This window comes from Scophthalmus maximus, chromosome 18 (assembly GCF_022379125.1).
Source record: "Scophthalmus maximus strain ysfricsl-2021 chromosome 18, ASM2237912v1, whole genome shotgun sequence".
Classification (NCBI taxonomy): Eukaryota; Metazoa; Chordata; class Actinopteri; order Pleuronectiformes; family Scophthalmidae; genus Scophthalmus; species Scophthalmus maximus.
Genome location: NC_061532.1, coordinates 15,893,617 through 15,907,167, shown reverse-complemented (window position 1 = coordinate 15,907,167; position 13,551 = coordinate 15,893,617). Strand labels below are relative to the sequence as shown.

The window sequence follows — 13,551 nt, the reverse complement described above, 5'->3', positions numbered from 1 at the left end:
TTTGCACAAAATACCGAAATTAAATATGACTCGTAATGTATCCAGATTTAATAAAGTCACAGTTTTGTAATGTTGACATTTAAAAAGTGGGTTATTAGATGGTGTTAATTTGTCTTTGTCCTTCACAGAATGTTTAATATCCCTCGCTCGTTATCATATCTGTAAGGAGATTAGGGCATAAACTGAATAAAGTTCCCCCCACGTCACGCGATCGATATCTCCAGTTGACCTCAGGACGTCACTCGCCGACTCCCCAGAGTCCAGAGAGTGTTGAACTGTGGTGATGAAGACTCCAGGTGAGAGAATGAGTTCTCTCACCTCAGAGAAGTTTTGTGTTGAAATAACTTTTTAAATTTTTTCAGATTGAATTTGGATATAGACCTGAAATGTCATTATCTGGATACTTTTTAAAGATTGCAGTCTTTTCATGGAGCTCGAAACCTAATCGCAGCGGTGGAGATTAAAGTTCAGTGTAGGCGCTGAATACTAAACGGGCGAGAGAATTGACTTTTTTGAGAATATAAATAGTGAAGTGAATAGATTTTTAGGGCCAATGCTCTATAAAATAAGTAAGTGATGGGCATTGTAGCACTTGATTTGTTTGGTGGGGGAGATTTTATCTCTCGCACTGGGAATTGCCACTTTGCAGTTCAACTTTGAAAGTGCTGTTTAATGTGCGTATGTATATATATATGTATGTATGTATATATATCCATACATATATGTATGGATATATATACTTATATAAGAATATGTATGTATATACGCATATATGAATATATGTGTGTGTGTGTGTGTGTGTGTGTGTGTGTGTGTGTGTGTGTATATATATATATATATATATATATATATATATATATATACACACACACACACTGACTGCTGTCTTTGGACCTCATGCAACAAAATGAACGTTCAGTGACCAAAAGGCTGCACACAATATATATTTTTATGCACGGATGTGAAACAATAGAACTTTTGTAAAAAAAATTCAGCTTCATTTTTAGGGTCTTGTGTCATATGGATTGTATTAGCCTTTGTTCATTTTTAAGGTTTTCTAACATATTGCCTGTTTTATTATCCCTCATGGTCGACTTCTACTCTTTCATTGATTTTCTGATATATTATCCAGACATTTTCAGATTTAGGTTTTCTGATTTCAGTTTTCTGATCAGTTGTTTCCTAGATAATTCTTGATTGCATGCCAATCCTTCTGGTCAGGTTGCAGCTCATTAAGAGACATTCAAGTGTCAGGCTTATTGTTGGTATATTTGTCTGCCGTCAATGTAACTGCACAAGATAACTAAACCGACGATAACTATCCCGATTTTTGCCGAATCAGTGCCGCAAAACCAACACCTCATCATGAGTTATCTGCTGAAATTCATTCCAGAGATAAACTAAGAACTTTTTCCTTGTGCAAGTGTTTAGATAAGTGGAAAATCAAAATGTTTCCACCGGGAAAAGTCGGTTGCATATAATGGCATGGTTCACCATCGTCATCACACTTCATCAAACAAAAGCATTTCCTCGTGTGTTGCGGACCAACCAGCAGCCAAAGGCCTAAGTGTGATGACTTTGTGAAGATTCTTTTTTTTTTCCCCCCCTTTCTCCTGACTCGTGTTCCTCTCCAGTGTGCTCAGTCATCCGTAACAGGCCTTGATTCGATGTAAATGTCATCTTGTCGTCCCTTTTGATGTTATACCCATACCCATGATGAGTCAGAGTCCTTACAGAGCCAGAAGGAAGAAAGAACTCCTCCCTACCTAACAGCATGTCTCGTTAGCCGAGTGCTGTCAGTCCGCAGGTTCCTTGTTGCTGACTGACCTCACACCTCTCTCCGCTGTCGAGTCTCCAGCTGTCTGGAGATGGAAAGAGCGAGACCCCTAGTCTCCGTCGGCTTCGTCTCTGTTGTCCGGTGCTTTAACAAAGTAAAGAATCAAGCTTTGATATTCGGCCGAATTTGAGCTTCGTACCTGAGTTGATGCCAGTCCCGCTGCTTTGAGCGTAACCTGTGTTAAATCGGCGTTTCAGTCACTTCACAGTGTTGTTATGAGTCTTTTGTGGATGATGGCTGAACTAGTGGAGTTAAAATCTGCCTCACTGGCCTGTGAACCTTTGCTGCATTATATTTCTTTAACAGAAAGAATGTGGGATCTTTTGGCGCCGACAGTCAAAATCTCAAATCTTGACCGCACGTCCCACTTAATTTATGAATTCGGCCTGCACCCTTTTGGCCTCAGTGACACGCCAGTCCTACACATTTAAGTTCAAAATCAAGCTGCTCTTCATCACCTGCATCCTCCCTCCTCTTTCTCTGTGCTGTTGCACCCACTCACCGAGGGAAACATGTCGACTGTTGTGTAAGGGCTTGTGCTTCTTGGAAGAACACACGACATGGACTCGATGACTAATCTTTGTTACCTCGTTGCTTTGAGATTTTGAAAAAAAAAAAAAAAGTTTCTCCAAAGCCTCCACGACATTATGCAACATCTGATGATGCACGGCGCATCTATACCATAAAGGTCAGACTCACTGGAGAGAGGGAAAGAGTGAATGCGCGGCAGTATGGAGTGTAGAGGGTCCTCGTCTTTGTTCTGCTCGCCTGCCCCGCTCGTGCCTCGCAGGCTCTGAGTTGATGTACTCAAGGAAAGGAACATGCGTCCCCTGGGTCGGGTTAACAGGTTTCTTTTGTTCTCCGGATGTTCTCCGGATCGTTGCGTCGATCCCGCCTTTCACTGCCTCCCCTGCCCGCCCTCAGTGTGCTCAACCCTTCCTGTTTGACCCTGGTTGTTACCTCTTCATGCTGACTGACTGACTGTCTGCTGTCTGTATCTGAATGTGTGGGCGGTGGCGGCCGCAGACGCACGGCGGCGCTCGGCAGTGCCGCTGTGCGTCATTTCTCCCCTGGAAACGGGATGAGTGTCACGGGCGGCGGCCCTAGCTTTAGCACGGGCGTGCACCGGTCGATGACGATGTCTCAGCCCTCCAACACAATAACTAAAATAATATTTTTTTTCTCATTTCTTTCACATTGCACGTATATATTTTTTCTCTTCCCTATTCTCTCCCGTTAATTTCTGCACCCTGAGCAGTGCTGACACCCAAGATTTCTCTTGCATCTACACACAATAATGACTAGTTTATTTCGGTTTACATTATAGTGAACAAGGCATGATAATTTGTGCGAATATGCAATTGACAAACACATTATGATACACGTCCATTTCACAAAATATATCTCATACAATCAACAACCGAAAAATGAATAGGCTGAAGCCCAAGGCTTATTTTTGCCTATCCTATACAATGCATAAAATAAGAATATTGGCAATATGAAAGAAACAAAATAAGTAACAGAGATCTAAATTATAGTCCTTAATTATTTATTTTTTACATATTTAAGCGAATTATTTCCCATTTTAAGGCTTTTTTGAAACTCCACAGAGAGCTACACAATTTCCATTACATAATTTAACTCCCAAAACTGAAACACATCTGTATTTCACATCGCTTATCATTCTCAACAAGTTTCACACACAATTTACAAGTTTGGCTTTGACCTGGAGTGTGTTCTTAATGTTTTTTTCTATATTTTTTCCACCTGCTGTACTTGCATAATGACTTGACTAAACACATGATCCTGTGTGCTACTTATATAGAACACGCCTTGTGCAGACAATGTGTCAGTGATATTGTTTGGTGCCGTGTTGTGTAGCCGAGGTGAAGTTGACGTGTTGCGTCTGTAACGGTAACAATCCTTGACTCTTTGTCGGTGTCCTCTCCTCGACCTCGTACCCAGACCCGTGATGAGTCAGAGTCCTTCATTTCTCGTCACTATAGTTTGTAGTGGCAAAGCATGTCTCATTAGCCGACTGCTGTCAGTCTAACAAGGTTCCTCGTTGCTGACTGACCTCACACCTTTGGCAGCTGTCTGGAGATGGGAAGAGCGAGACCCCTGGTCTCTGTCGGCTTTGTCTCCGTTGTCTGATGCTTTAATAAAGCAAAACAATCTGCCCGTGTCTGTGGTGATTCCCCTCCTACTGCGGCAGCTGACATACGAAGTAAAAGGGTGCTGTACTTAAAATATTACTTTGTGTTTACCCTACTTTTAAAAACAAAATTTGCCTTTGTCGTCTGCCTAATTTATGAATCAAGATTTTTTTTGTCTCGAGCACTTTCAAACACTATGCAAATAATATGTGTCAAGAAATAATCATAATTCTCTTTTCTAAAGGAGTTCGGTTTTTCTGAGCATTCGCATTACCAATGAAGGCATCAGCCAGTCACTGTTCATAGATACATTCGTAGTTTAAGCTACAGCTTATCTCAGACAGACTTTTGTTTTCTCATTCATCACACCACCAGTGTGTAAAAGCTTTAATTCCCAGTGCCACCATTTCTTGATTTGCCAAGACCAAAAAACCTGATTGATCTTGTTCTGTGATTGAAGTTTACAACTTTTTTGTGAAGTTTATTTATTTATTTATTCATTTTTAAAGATTATTTTTTGGGTCTTTTTCCGCCTTTAATTTGACAGAACAGCTCGGTGAAAAAGGGGAGAGAGGTGGGGGGAAGACATGCAGGAAATCGTCACAAGTCGGATATGAACCCTGGACCTCTGCGTCGAGGCATACACCTCCATGTATATGTGTGCCTGCTCTATGCACTGAGCCACCCCGCCCACTTTGTGAAATCTATTAAAGAAAAAACAATTAATGTTCAAATTAAATCTTTTGCAACATTGCTTCATGATCAATGACGATATAGTGGCCAGTTTCTAAGGCACACCTTTAAAAATCAATTACATTTTTATTTTGTTTTATCACCAGATCGAAATGTAATTTAATTAGAGCCCGGCCATAAATTCTGCCTTTACAAAGATAAATTTGATGATTTCACCCAGCATCTCTCTGACAGGCATTAATATAATGATATGTATAATACTGTAGAAGCAACAGACTATAAATAAATTAACATGAAACTGAATTTCACATTGCACCATTGAAATCGACCTGTTACCTGCTACAACTCCAGGTATTTGTTATACCACTGTTCAATTTCATGCTATGCCGCATTAGTTTTCATCCTCCTGGACCTGTTCTAGTTTTATGCCGTGTCGTATTGATTTAATCTCCAAGTGTTAATGCCTCCGTTCCTCTTCTTCCATGTCATCACAAACGAATCGTGTAAAACTTAAGACGTTTCAATCCCTCCAAACTGTGTAACCTCTTTTGACTCCGGGCCAGCCAGCGGTTTGGCAGCTCCCCCCGTCCGCACACTCTGACGTGGGCTTTTCGGTTAATGGGGAACTGGCTTCAGAGGGCCGTCCACATTAGGGCTTGATAGGAGCCTCCAGCAACAGCCCCGTGGTCTGACTGGAATATCAATCCAGCCTCTCTCCGCCTTTGATCCAGCCCCCGCAGCTAAATCTCCCCTCTGAGCAATGAGCAGGAACAGACGGCGGGCAGATCCTAAGGCTTTTAGATGGTTTATCGTACCGGCCCAGGTGTGCGACGGAAAAAATCTCGGGCAACGGTAGTGCTTTGTTAAGGAGGGCTTGTTGCATTGTGCCGTTTGCACTTGAGGTGCAAGACATATTTTTTTAATCGTTTCCAAGCGTGAACAACTAAAGCAAAAACTACCAACCAAACAATCTCACTATAAGCTGTATTTGGAGTCTTTTAATCGGATCTAATGATCCTTGTCAGCAGATTTCTTTTCATGTTGACTTTAAAGTTGAGGTACCAGCGTTTCCTCACTGTCCATGTAGTAGCTGTTCTGGAGCTTTACGTCATATCATACGATCTAATTTATTTTAATCTAGATACTAACACAATAATAACAATGGTCTTTAGGGGAGATTGCTTCGTCAACTGCTGTTCCAAGGTCTAGACTTAACTTTGAACCTGCGACCAATTTTCTACTTTTTAACTGTTATGTGCCAGGGCAGTGTCAACAACAGAATCTCATATCCAGATGGAGGTAATTCCATTTTCAGTTAATTATACATATCATTACTGTTTACTTAAACGTTTTCTCGACCGTGTAAATTGACGCCGCGTCTTTGCAAATGGAATTAGCAGCAGCAGCAGCCATGCTCTTCTTCCATCTCTGTGATTATTTGCCATATGGTGTGCCGCAGGGCAGCAAGAGCCCCTTGCAGCATCTTGAGTTTGGGGTTTGTTTTGAGCACTCGACTGTGCGGCTGTTGCTCTCATCCGTCAACTCCCTACCTACCCTTTGCCATTATTCCTGCGTAGCCGGTAGAAGAGTTGGAGTCTGTTGTATGAACCGGCCTTGCAGCATAAATTTCAAAGTACAGTTTTCTGGTCCGATTTCCTACAGTCACTCTCCTCCATGTTTGTTGGCGTTGCCTTCATGTTGCTTTACCGCCTGCATCTGTCTGCCCTGCGGAACAGCTCTATGATTTGATTTTATTCAAGGTGCATCTCCCCTTTTTTTGTTATGGTGGTGACGTTCATCCATTTTAAAGTAGACCACAGCCGTCTCCTGGTTTGTTGTCACCTCGGCCCTGTCCTTCAACTAGAAGTGAGGAGAAAACAAATTCTACATTCCATTACTCATTCCCCGCTTACTTTGTATTCTAGTCGAGCGATTGTTATGCAGCCCATACAATCCATTATTATCCACTCCAGTGAATGGTCATTGAAAGTGAAGGTCAAGTTCGGTACTATTCATTTTCCGCACATGGGGAGCTTTTGCATTGGCAAAACATTAAAAAAAAGCAACACGGTCTGATATTTTCAAACAGGACAAGCCCGTCTTTACAACATATAACTCCATTACTCTTATCACAGTAATTGTAGAAATAACAATTAACAAAGCCCTCACATGAATTTGCCTGGAGGCTAAATAAATGTCCGTACCCTTCGTCAAAAGTTTCACTCCAACTTGTGTCTTTGTAGTTGAGTCGGAAAAGATCAAGACCTAAATTCAGTGAAATGGCCACAAACCAACGGGAACAGATTGGTGTCATCAGGGACTGTAACTGTCCTGGATTGATTTGCTTCTTTCTCTCAGCTGACAAGTTGTGTTTGCACATCTGTAATCTCTGTAATGCTTTCACCGCTTCACATTGCTTCAAGTCATCAAATCTGTGAGCCGCGTCCCACTACTTCACTATCAGTGATCTGACCGGAGCGGAAGTAGTCATCCAATCAATTGACTTACTTATAATAATAACGAGAATAATACATTTGGAGTTCTTGGAAACTCCTGATGGGCACTGTTATCTCATAGTCCAAACGGATAATCATTTAATAATGATGACAATTGTTGAAATAGCTGATGAATAAAGGCCTCACTAGTTTCTGTCCTATTGGAAATGAATTCAATGATCAATGTAAAAAAAGAGTGTGGTCTTTTACATTTGTCACTGTGTCTGTAGAGCTCAATGTTTGCATTTCAAAAATAGTTTTATTTATTCATGGCATCGCAAATCCTTGAATGTTATTTCGCTGCATGAGTCGTGTGTGTGTGATTGTATTACATGTTTATTTCATGACATTTACATGCACATACTTGTGTTACTGTTTCTGATCTATAATTCATTGAGGGTAAGAATAGGAGATAACCAGAATTGGTGGCAAGTGATTTTTTTTATTCTTCTTTTCTGTCTTGGCCAATAAAAGTCCGTAGAAGACGACACCAGCATGTGAGAGTGAAGGTGAATGGCACACTTCATGTCATGTCAGTGCGTCCAAATGCTTTCATTCATCTTTGTGTCCTTCTGTGAAATGAGTCCAAACATGAATCCCCAGAAGGGAAAATGGTCTGCCCTCCATTATCCCCCCGACATTTCACTTTTCTCAAGGGAAGAGAGAGCGTGTTAGTGGTTGATTCGTCTCCCCGAGCGCTTCCCCTTGTCCCGTCTCTGCCCCGGAGTTTTCAGCGAAAGCTTGATCTCTTAATGGGGCTTCGCTGTTTGCCTCCGCCCACACGGCACCACTGTACCAGGCTCAGCTTTGTGTTCTCTTCCTAAAGAGGGTTTTCGATGAAAGCAGGTCGCTGCCCCCTCTCCACATTATCGCTCCGAGGAACTTCCTTACCGGAGGAGGATGTGTGAGTGGAAGTCTGCCTTCTTCTCATCTTTCCCTCCGAGCTTCACTGTGTGTGCGCTCGACGAAGGTGGTGGGTGGGTGTGCTAAGATGGCAGGAGAACTGAAATGGAACTCCCAGATCTTTTCCGCCTACACACCATTCCCCTCATAAAGGCACCGGTTCTCTCCAGTCTGGCTATCTGCCTTCTCCGTGTCAACGTGATTGTCAGACCTTGTGTGATCTGCTGTGACTCACTCATCCCTCGGGGGGGGGGCAGCGACGATGGAGCTCGTCTTTATGTGCGGTTGGAGCAGAGAGCAAACTCTTGTTGTTGCTTTAGATAAATGTGTGCTGCGTCGGGGGATATGTCATCGGGTCAGAGAGGAAGAAAGGCTGCAGAAGGTTATAGATGGCAGCTAAGAAGTTGGAAAAAATGGCTTCCACTAAGATGGACATGGGCGAAACCGAGTCACAATGCTTTTAATTTGTCCTTTTGTCAGTATGTTTTCTAGGGAGCGGTAGTTTCTAGTTTGTAAATCATCATTTGAAAGGGTTTAAAGGTGCATTGGTGAGTTTCTGACCACTAGTAGCACTGTGGAGCAACTTTTCAGCACACAGCACACACGTCCTAGCTAGATTGCAAAGTAATAAACGTGGATGTAACCAATGAACAAGTTAAATGTTTTTAAGTTTTCTCTTCAAGTTAGTGCCTTAAACCGGTTTGTTCAACCTGAAGAATACATTTTGGTGATAAACACTGTAAAGCACCTTTAATTGTGTTGAAATGACGAATGTTTCACTTTCTAATAGTAAGTGTTGCAGTAAGGCCCGAGACATATTTCATAGTTTCAGAAAGCCTGATGAAAGAAATGCTTAATTGTGTTTGTTTTTTTACAGACCCTTGTGTGTTTAAATCAGGTTCTTTTTATCGATTTGCCAATGCCGAATGAAATACATTCGTACTGTAGGTCAGAGGCATCTTTCACAGGAGAGAAGCTGCAGTGCTGCTCTCTCACTGGCGGGGGTTTGCCAGCCTTGCATCACAAATCTAGTTATGGTATATATATTACACGCTTTCTTGTATTTGTGATTAATGTTATGATTTGGTAACGGCAATCTGTCATCTCCTGCACGGTGAGCGCGTCCCTGGCTCTGGTGATCGTCGAACACTTTGCTACCTGCTCGTCCCCGGCCACTTAAATGTCCCATGGCTGCTGATAGAACAATGAGTGCGGGGAGGCCGGCATCATTTAGTAGAATTTAATCATTTCGTTTTTGTTGTCTCTGTCATTCAAGCATGAGACGGGCTACAATATGTTGTAAGAGGCCGCCACTCTTAAGCACAATGTTGTTGTTCCACTTTTCAGTACCCGCCGTCACGACTGAAATCTATTGCTTTCGGCTTTGGTCCATCTTGATGGCTTCTATATGACACCTGATATCCACTGCGGTGCACTAATGCATTTGCTCTCTATTCTATCGACCGTTTCCTGCCTGCCGGAATATATTCACCCCCCTGCGTGAACATGCAGAATAGCAAAGATGGGTTGTCAAGTTTTTGCGTGCTGGGTTTCTAAAAGAAAAAGAAAGAAATACACAAAAAACTCTTCTGACATAAACACAAAAAAAATTTCTGCACGTCACCCCAGGGTTTGAAAAAAACACCTTATTCTGGATTTATCTGTTTTGTTTTGACCTATTTCTATTTAAGGTATTTATAAAAAAAATTGCATCAACCTGTATTTTTTTCCCCTGCCTCTTGGGGGCAGCGCAACAAACTGTAAAAACAAGTGAATTTGCGGGCCATTTTTTTCCCATTACACATAGTCACATAAAGGTTATTGCAGCTACAGGTCACAAAAATCCATATTTTTCCCCCCCACCATTATTTGCTCTCGAGCCCTCGTCTTTACCTTTGCAATCGATGATCAATAGTGCTCCTGTCTGCCCCCTTACATCAGAGCTTTCATTAGATTCAGCTCTGTGAAGTTATGTCCTGTCACATATTAGATTTGGCATGTGGTGTTACATTACAGCCAAAGATTGAGTGGAAGGATGTGTTTTTAGATTGATTTTCCTTCCTTCCGAGCAGCAGCAGCAGCAGCAGCAGCAGCGGCAGCAGCAGCAGCGGCAGGTTTCTCTTCACGTCAGCGCAGTATGCAAATAAACTCGCTTCGGTTTTGGTAATCCCTCACAAACCACACAACCTCTCATTTGCCTCGCCGCTCAGTTTTATTTGTGTGAAAGCATCACGGTTGAATTGCCGCGCAGTTGCAGTTTCATTTCATTCATTTCGTGTTCACTTTTAAAAACATTGATTTGAAGGCTCTCGCATTCCAGCTCCTTGCTTTTTTCCATATTTCACTGAAGATGGAGCACTCGGCTAACCTCGGTCGGCATTGTTCACACACTCTCTTCTCTGTCTCAACACAAAAGCCTCAGTCTACTTGACTGCACAGAAATTCTCGACTTTGTGCACTTCGGCTCGTCTGCTTTGACACTGTGTTTGCACTCGTTTCTAATTTATTTTCTTTCATATATATATATAAATATATGCCATTGAAGCTTCTGCTCGTGTTCACACAGTTGGTAGAGATATTGGCCTTGATATTCAAACAGAAAAATATATCTGTACAAGAGAGCGCACAGCATGATGAACCCACAAGAACACGGTGACACGGTGAAGCACGTGACGAATGAAGAAAACGCAAAGCACAACAATGAGCGAAAAGAAAACACAACCCAACCCAGTTGCCTCACTAACCCGATCCTCTGAGATGGATGTTTTTGAATTATAACAAAAGAGTTCAGGTGAGGGTATCAAATGTTTCACTCCTTCCCAGAGTCATAACTCAACATATCTGAACACACAAATGTGTGGGTATTATCAGATTCAGAATGACTTTCACTTCCTGCGGATATCATTATCATTATCCATCATTATCTCCTTTTGTAATTAGAGAACAAACGTCCATAAATCTATTCAGAAACTGGGGGGGGGGGGGATCCAGAACTTTCCTGAGATTCATCAGGTTTTTAAGTCGTCTTCAGTAGAAAAAAAATAATCTGGTCATACATATCTGTTGAGCCCGACCGATATGGATTTTTTCGGGCCGATATCGATATTAGTGAATTTCCCTTAGAGCCACTTTTTTAATTTGTCAATGATCCTAAGATGTTATCAAAGTTTTATGACAACGAAAGTTATTGAGCCTAAAACCATAAACTTAATCATAAGTAATTATAAATAAAAAGAAAATAGAAAAAAATATGTAGAACTTGAATTGAGAAAATAGACATAATTTATTTTACGTTAAAATGTAAACATAAATTCACATTCTTCTCTGTTAAAAACTAATTCAACTTATCCTACTTATTGTAGATAAATATGGGCTTAATTGAGCCATTTTGCTTCCTCCTACGGTTTCAAAACTTCGAGCATTATTATGGCCCAAACTAAAGTGTCAAACTTTGAGACTCACTATTCAAAGAGCTTCAATTCCACCAGAAAAGGCCAATTATGAAGTTTTTCCTTCAGAGCAAACCTGATTCCTCTCAACAATGCAATCAGTTAAGCCAGTGTTGAACTGCAGGTGGTTCTGGTGTTTTTTTATGTTTTTTTATGATAGCTCAACTTTTATGCAAGTTTTTCTTTTTTTTCTTCCCTCCCTTTTTTTCAGTAACAGGGGATATTTCATTAAAACATTCTGGTTGCACAAAAAATGGTCCATTTGCAATTATGTCTGAAGATCTTCTGAACGATGTACTTGAAATTCAGCCGTGCCGATAATTTGGGAACAGCAGTGCATTTAATAGGCCTCTTGCACAGCTGACGCTTTGATCGGGCGCAGCAGGAAACGGCCCGGCCGATCGCCGATTTATATTAACGAGCCCCAGGAATTCATTTCATTATTCCCACCTAAAGCTCTCCTCTGAACAGACGCGTGGAGGACGAGTTTGAACTAAAGCTTATAGCTTTCATAAGATAGTTACAACAATTTCCTGGCAAAGTTAGGAAAACAATAAACACAGCAACAAATTTCCTTTAGAATTAATTTGCAACGTTTTTCTGACGAGAACAGTCAGACAGCGACGTTAAGCCCTAACGGTTGCCTAGCAACACACGGACGCAGCAACACCCCGACACAGGTGGTGAGCATCCTTACCGATTGGGGCGCTTATTAACATTAATCAGGACAATGCCAACAATAATTGTGCAGTCGTGGAAGTAATCTCTTTGCTCCTGGGGGAGTTTGATGGTGGACAGGTGCGTTTTAATCGCGCGGTGAAGCAGGATGTCCCTCCGGCATCTGTCGCTAGTAAGATTGAAGGCAACGAAATCAGACGGACGGGATTTCTCGGCATCGGAGAGGGGTTGTTTTTTTTTACTTTGGTGCTTCGCAGGCAACGGTGGGTGTAGATGTGGAAATGCGTGGCAACATGGAGCTGAGGAAGTTCAGCATGCAGTTTTGAAATGAATTGCCGGGTCTTTTCCCGGCACACCAGACCAGCTCTGAAAAGGGCGAACTGACCACATGATCTTTGTAACGCTCCCGACTTCGTTTCTTGATATTATTCCAGCTCTTCAATTTCTCTCTCGTCAATTTGTCTGGCCCACATCCTTCAACCAGTCAGCCATGCTTAGCTCACTCGCTAAATCAAAATTAATAACAACATTTTGACATCTTCAAAGAATTTGTCGGGCGCAGTAATGCTAATGTTATGTGGTCACTGGTGTGTGTTGACAGACTTCATTTACATTCCAACATTGGCTCAGCTAATCAGTATTTTTAATTTTGTGTTTTGTTTTGTCAGAACGGTCGTCCAAAACGTCCTATTCAAGCGCTGTTCAATCTAATTTCTCCTTTGAAGAGGTTTTGGATAGAATATATTTTTTTAAATTTTCAAAAATTCTAATCACATACAAGTCTCCACTGGAATGAAAACCCTTCAGTTCCTGTCCTAAGCAGGCGGAACCGGTCGTAGCAGGGAGACGAGAGATGAAGAGAAGGGATTGAGTGGATCTCTCTTCATCTGTTGCCACATGCAGTGATTATATTTAGTGCCTCTTATATCCTTGCTGTGGTTGCCATGGCTGTTGATGTACTTCATGATGTAGAAAATATGCTTTAATTGTACCAGAGCGCTGCCACGTCCCCCCGGGAGTTGTCCTCCGTCCCCCACACATCTAATGTGATGCCGAAGGTCCCTTTTCTCTGCAGCAGCTGCAGAGCTTGATGGCTGCTGGTAATGGAAGAGATGACATCAACTCTCTCCAGTTATCAGGAACTTAATGATTTGTTGCTATTCTTGTCCTCAACCTGGCCTGTCAAGGCACAGATACAGATCTCTCCGCCACGCTCTATCAATCAAAGAGATTAATGTTTCGTTTCTCGGCTGGTTGGTGAAAAAAAAGAAAACAAGGCATCGGACTTGTGAATCTAACTTCTGTAGGATTTGTCAGCTTATGTTTACACTCGATACGTT

The 13,551-nt window shown here is 41.9% G+C and overlaps 1 protein-coding gene across 1 annotated transcript in view; it reads left to right on the top strand.

The window, feature by feature from the left end:
* The window catches only part of rngtt (RNA guanylyltransferase and 5'-phosphatase), a 66,684-nt gene that overhangs the window by 32,994 nt on the left and 20,139 nt on the right, over positions 1 to 13,551 (top strand). The gene's annotated exons all lie outside the window — the stretch shown is intronic.